The following is a 6000-nucleotide window of genomic DNA, read 5'->3' as shown; positions in this document are numbered from 1 at the left end:
TCTGAGTAGTATGTTGATTTGGGCTACAAATAGAGGGCTATTTTTAAAAAAGCTGACACAAGAATGTCACTATTGACTGCAAGTCCTAAGCAGTCAGGGTAACTTCCACTTTTTTTCTGCTAACTATGCCCTTTTTTTAGGCCGTGTTTGACCAGCATCAGTTGCTGACTTCTGTTTATTTTTTTAAACAAGTACAATTTAGCTAGGTGTAGTACAAGCAAAGAAAAAAAACAAACAAAAAAAAAAAAAAAAACCAAAAAAACAAAGTTTTGTTTTCCCAAACCTAGTCATTGTGTTCTAAAAAAGTCTATTGTTCAAACACACCTGACTGGTGCATAGCTGTGCTCTAGATGAGAGCTGGATCTGAATATCCCTGCCCTTTGCTCTCCTACCTCAGTTGCCTGAGCACCGTGTGTAGAGAAGCGAAGCCTTGTGCTTTTCAGAGATCAGGTGCACACTTGCTTTTCTAAAAGCTTTTGTGTTTGCAGGGTTGCAGCCATGAGTATGATGTATAGCTCTTTTGTTTCCTACTTTAAAGAAAGAGCTACCACAGCAATCTGCTCAGGAGTCTGATTCGGGTCAAAATAACCTGTGGCTAACCACAGTCGTCTTTGTGCCTCAGCTCCCCACTGACACATCCAGAAGTGATTGCCAGAATGACCTTGCACTGCACCATATCTGCTGGAACAGAAGGGTGGCCAGGACAGCCTGGCAGGATCGAGCCCTGACACTGGCATCCCCATGCCAGCAGCAGTCCCAGCTGCCATCCACCTCAACAGCCCTGGGTGGGCTGCCCATGCCCCTCCAGCAGTCCCGAGCTGGCTAACAGGGCTGCGGGAGTTCCATCCATACCTGTGTGGTGACAGCCCCAGCCCATCCAGTCCCATCCTGGCAAGGCCTCCTCCAGCCACGGCAAGACTCTCCCCTCACTGACCCAGCATCCAAATAATGGTCTTTTCTCTCCCTTGTGTATTTACAAGGAATTTCAATATAAGGAAATTGAATTTAGAAGGAAGTTATAATAAAAAACCAAACAAAATGGGGAGAAAAAGAAAAAAAAAAAACCAAAAAACCCAAACCAAACCTAACTGGCATCTGAAGGTTCCCCTTCCCAAGATTACAAACTAAGGGCAAAGCTACCCCATTTGTTTAGCTAAAGAAATCAGGCACATCAGCTAGTCCTACAACAAGGTTTCAGGGCCAAGTGAATATTTTGGACAGGCATGTTTATTTTATCTGTGCTGACAGTGCCAAGCTCCAGCACCATGAAATTGGGCTGCTTTGATGGTATCCTGCTGAGCACCAGAGCTTAGAGGCATTTCAAGTAGCCCAAAAGGCTATCCAAAGGACACAGCTATTCACAGTGCCCTGTCCATTCCACAGCACCACTGTGGTGGATGGTGGATGGAGAGTTTTGGCAGTGTGTGGATGCAGTCAGTAGACCAACCCAGTCCCCCCAGTGCACCACGGAGGGGGTGAGCATTTCCACCCATTGCACTGATTCTGCTGGTCCCCATGCTGCTGGGACAACTGACTGAAAGATGGACAAAATGCCTGAAGTTGGCAAGGTGGAGCTGAGCCTGCATGGGGCAAGACAGCATCCCCTCCACCAGCATTGCTCCAGTACAAGCAGTCTCCCACCACCACACTCACTGCAAGTGCCAGGGAAGATTGAATTTCCATGAGGTATGCTGACCTAGCTTTTACCTGTGCTTAGAGGCAAGACACAACAAATGTGTCACCACAGCCTGCACAAAGCAAGCTGCCATGTGGATCACTCCAGCAAGGGAGGGTTGTGTCTCAGATCTCCTTCTGGATTTTCAGAGTGATGTTTTTCCTTTAGAAGTGATGAAGATATAGAATTTCTGCACTACACAATTGTCCTTCATAGGGCCTCCGTGTGAATTTTGCCAATATCCAACCAGACTTGTGAGATTTTTTACAGTGCAGGTTTCCTGGCTGCCCTTGCAAGCCTCAAGGGGAGCACTACAAAATGCAAAGGAAATTATTTCTTGGAAGGGAGAGAGGTGGAGTGCTTTTTTTTTCCTGTCTGCTTTATGATTTTATAAAGGTTTGCAACCAGGAATTTTATGTCATGTTTAGGTGATCTAACATGCAAGCAGCAATAAATGACAGCATTTTTTCTGTTTTTATGATGATTGATACAATAGAACATTAAAATAGGAGTCTCAAAGTTCACTGTGCAAATATCTTAACCTCTGGTGTCATGGTCAACTGTTATTTTAGTATTGAAAAATCCGCGGATCCCTAAAGGTGATCACCCTCTGTACAATAAACAGACTAAGGGAAATGCAGAGGGGACTGTAGGAGCTAGCTGTTTATGCCAGTGAGAGACACCACACAAATCATGTGCGTGCTTAATTTCATCTGAGTATCAGTGTGCACTTTTGTGGGCAGTGGAGGAGTCTGCTTATTAAACACCTCTTTGAAATCCATTATCTCAGCCCCCATATTTTGGAGTTAAACATGTAGAGATGCAGTGAACTCAGTGAGTCACAATCACAGCAAATGCAAAAGACAGTTTGGTGCATTTAGCATTAATGATGTCACATATACAATTAACACTTCAGAAGCCAGGCTAAATAAGAAAACCATCCAAAACAACTATTGAGGCAATATTAGTATATTAGGTTGCAGCACTCTTTGCTGAATAGGCAGGAGTCCCCTTCATAAGCATTTTCCCATGCTGTTGAGGCTGGAAGTAGTTGTTAAAATTATGCCTGAAGAAAGGTTTAACTATCCCAAAGCAGCATGAACATTACAGAGGGGAGCAATATGATTCTATCTTTCACCATCAGAGTGGGTTGCTTAGACCTTTGCAAACAGTCAGTAGTGGCATTTTTTTTTTCTCCAGGGAGGAGCAGAGCTGGCAGGTGAATCCTCGAGACCAAGGGAGATGCACATCATTATATCTCCTGTCTTGGCAGAGAAGCAGCAGCATCCTGCGGGTCTATCCTCAGCTCTGCCAAAGACAGGAAAAGCAATGGGGCCATGCTGATTTTCTTGCCCTGTAGTGTAAAAGGATGAGTAAGTCTTATTAAAGGACTGTTGTGGTTATTACAAAGTAATTCTTAGTAATGTCTGCAAAACCTTGGTTTTTGTAAACTTCTTTCACAAGAAAAGGCCAGATGAAATTTTCATGGTCTTTGCACCTGAGAGAATGTTGGGGTTGCACAGTAAACTTGGGTTTAGAAAACAAGTTACAAACACTCATCCTTGCTATATACCAGTAACATGCAGTTCATACATCCGTCCCACATTTGTCACCATGGTATCTGAATGTTTACCTAATTGTGCTTGGAGGGCAATTTAAAAAATAATGTAACTGTTCTGGGTGCTCTGTGAGATACAGAAATGAGTATGAATAATGATCCAAAGAGATATTTTGCACTTTGTACACCTGTTTGCAGTCAAGCTATTTTAACTTTGAATTTGCTGGGGTCGGAGCTCGCTACATCTGTAGTTTGATGTGTATGTTTAGATTTGTCCCAGAACATAAAGTTTTGGTAGTGCTCACAGACTGCACATCAGCAGGAACTTGCAAAACACCTCTGGAAGAAGTTGTGAAGGGTGACACTGCTGCAGCTATGGTGCCTGTTCCTCTCATGCCCTTATTAGGAGGGTAAAATAACCATGTTCTAATTGCAATGTCGGAAAGGATCTCTTTTAAGAATTAGGTTTTACGTAAGTAAGGACCTTGCCTCTCTCCCCTTTTCCTATGCCCTGGCATCCACTGACTGCTCTCTTCTTCGTAGCGGCTCTCATCCTACACACCACATTTGTACAGGGAGGAAGACACCATGGACATTGATACTGTAAATCAGTCTTGGCTCATGATAAGGACATTAGCTGCACAATATTTTTTCAGAAGTCTGGCCAACCCTGAATCTGACACTGTCCTTCGGCAGTGCATGTCTTTCTTGATGTTTCTATCAGCCTTGGCACAGAGAGATCAGATATTTCTGTGGCGGCAGGTGCATCCCAAGCTGTTTGGACCTTGCACAACATGTACAAAATGTTCTGCCGCTTCCAGGTCTGGTCTGTTTGGGGACTAGGTAGGACTGGCTGTTACGCCACGCTTTCTGTGAAACCAGTCTACTTCATGTGTAATTTGCTGTCCAGCCCTAAGCTTTCTTTGTCAAAGCAAATTGTGAAATAAATACATGAAAATACCCTTTTGATAAATCTGAGCCAAAATGATAAGAAGCACAAAACACTCCTACTTTTCCTTGAAACCAATTTTAAGGACAGTGATGCTAATGGAAGAGGTGACACTGTATTATTCACTATAGCTTGCAGTCTGGGAATCAGGAGTGTGTTTGGGCAACCAGTTTAAAACAAACAGAAGACATGGTTGTGCCACTCAACACATAATGAACAGGTATGACTCACAGTCACTAGATGTTACAGAGATCAAAAATGTAAATATTTCAGAAAGGGATTAGACAAGTTCAGTCCTTTCATTCAGTCCCTTTACGTCCTTGCACAAGGAAGAGCACAGTTATCCCTGCAGGAGGACGGATGTGATGAGTAGTGTCCGGGGTGCCGCTGAAGACATACCTGTCCTCCATATGAAGAACATAACACTGTCAACAACTCTGGGGTTCTTAAGCCCACTCCTCTTCCCTGTTGTTTTTTCCAAATTAATTATTGTAAATGAATGAGAAAGGGGTGGGGTGTTTTGGTCTGAAGATGGAAGGGCCAGGGTCCTGGCTGAAGCCCTCTGTGGATTCACAGGAAAGGTATTTAGTAGAAGCAAGAGTTGTTCAAGCCACCTTGATACCCAGTTAGCCCCACAACAGCCTAATATCCCAGCAGGATTTACAGATAACATCTGACAGGAGAAAATCAATTCTACTTGCAATATGTGAAATTTTACTTTCTTCTTTTTGTTTCTGTATTTTTAATTTTCATTCAATTGCATTTCTGTTAGCAGAAGCCACTAAACAACCATTAGCTTGCAGCAACTTTCTGCTGCTAGCAGCCTAAGGTGGATTTAGTGGATACCCTATAAGAGGCACTTCATGAACTAATTATAGGAGCAGGCTGTTTGCACTATCCCAGAAAAATTATTCCAGACTGACACAAGGATACATAAAACCATGATCTCTCAACTGAGCACTTACCTCAGAGATATAAACTGTTTCACCTATAAGCTGGATATATCTTGTCAGTTGTGAAAATTCCTACTGAAGACATTTTATCTAAATGATGGTTAAATTCCACTGGCATTGATGAAATATTGGAAACACCACTTTCATCAAATGACATTTTTCCACCAGTAAGTGTTTCACATCAAATTTTACAAGCAGCTCTATGCTGAGTGTTTCAATCAGGGCAATCACTGGCTTTTCTTGCAGGGAAAAGCCAAGATTATGCTGTGAGAAGAATAATTTTGCATCTTTGCTGTGTATATTCAGGGTTCCCAGGGGTGGGTGGGGAACTGACCAATGTCTGCAGTGCCATGCCCCTGGAAGGCGCTCTCTCTGTAAATCCCCACCATCATTTCAGATGACCCCAAGCCTAGCCTGTGCCCAGGCAAGGAGCTGGAGGGGTGCGCTGGGCCCTATTGTCCTAGTGGTTTAGATGATGCCTTCATGGCCTCCGTATCTGAAATCACCCATCAGTTTAATGAGGTGATGTGTCAATGAAGTAATGATATTTACTTTCTTGTATTGCATGAAGTTTTGGGTTTTACTGTACCAACTGTGTCTTGTTCTTTCTGCACAGGCGGTTGTGCCTGAATACTTGTATGTCTCACTACAGTTTACCATCCTGGCTAGAAACAAAAGCCACCCCTGCCAGCATTAATTACAGATGCTCTTTACTCAAATGGGAATTAAAAATGCTCCTAAAAGCATATATAAATAAATTCCATTGTAATCCATTCTTCCTGTTTGACTTTATCTTTTTACTCTTTCCATTTGCCCTGCAACTTCTTTAAGGGTTTTACAAAGCAGGAGTAATATTACCAACCAC

This window comes from Strigops habroptila, chromosome Z (assembly GCF_004027225.2).
Source record: "Strigops habroptila isolate Jane chromosome Z, bStrHab1.2.pri, whole genome shotgun sequence".
Classification (NCBI taxonomy): Eukaryota; Metazoa; Chordata; class Aves; order Psittaciformes; family Psittacidae; genus Strigops; species Strigops habroptila.
This window is presented reverse-complemented; position numbering follows the sequence as displayed.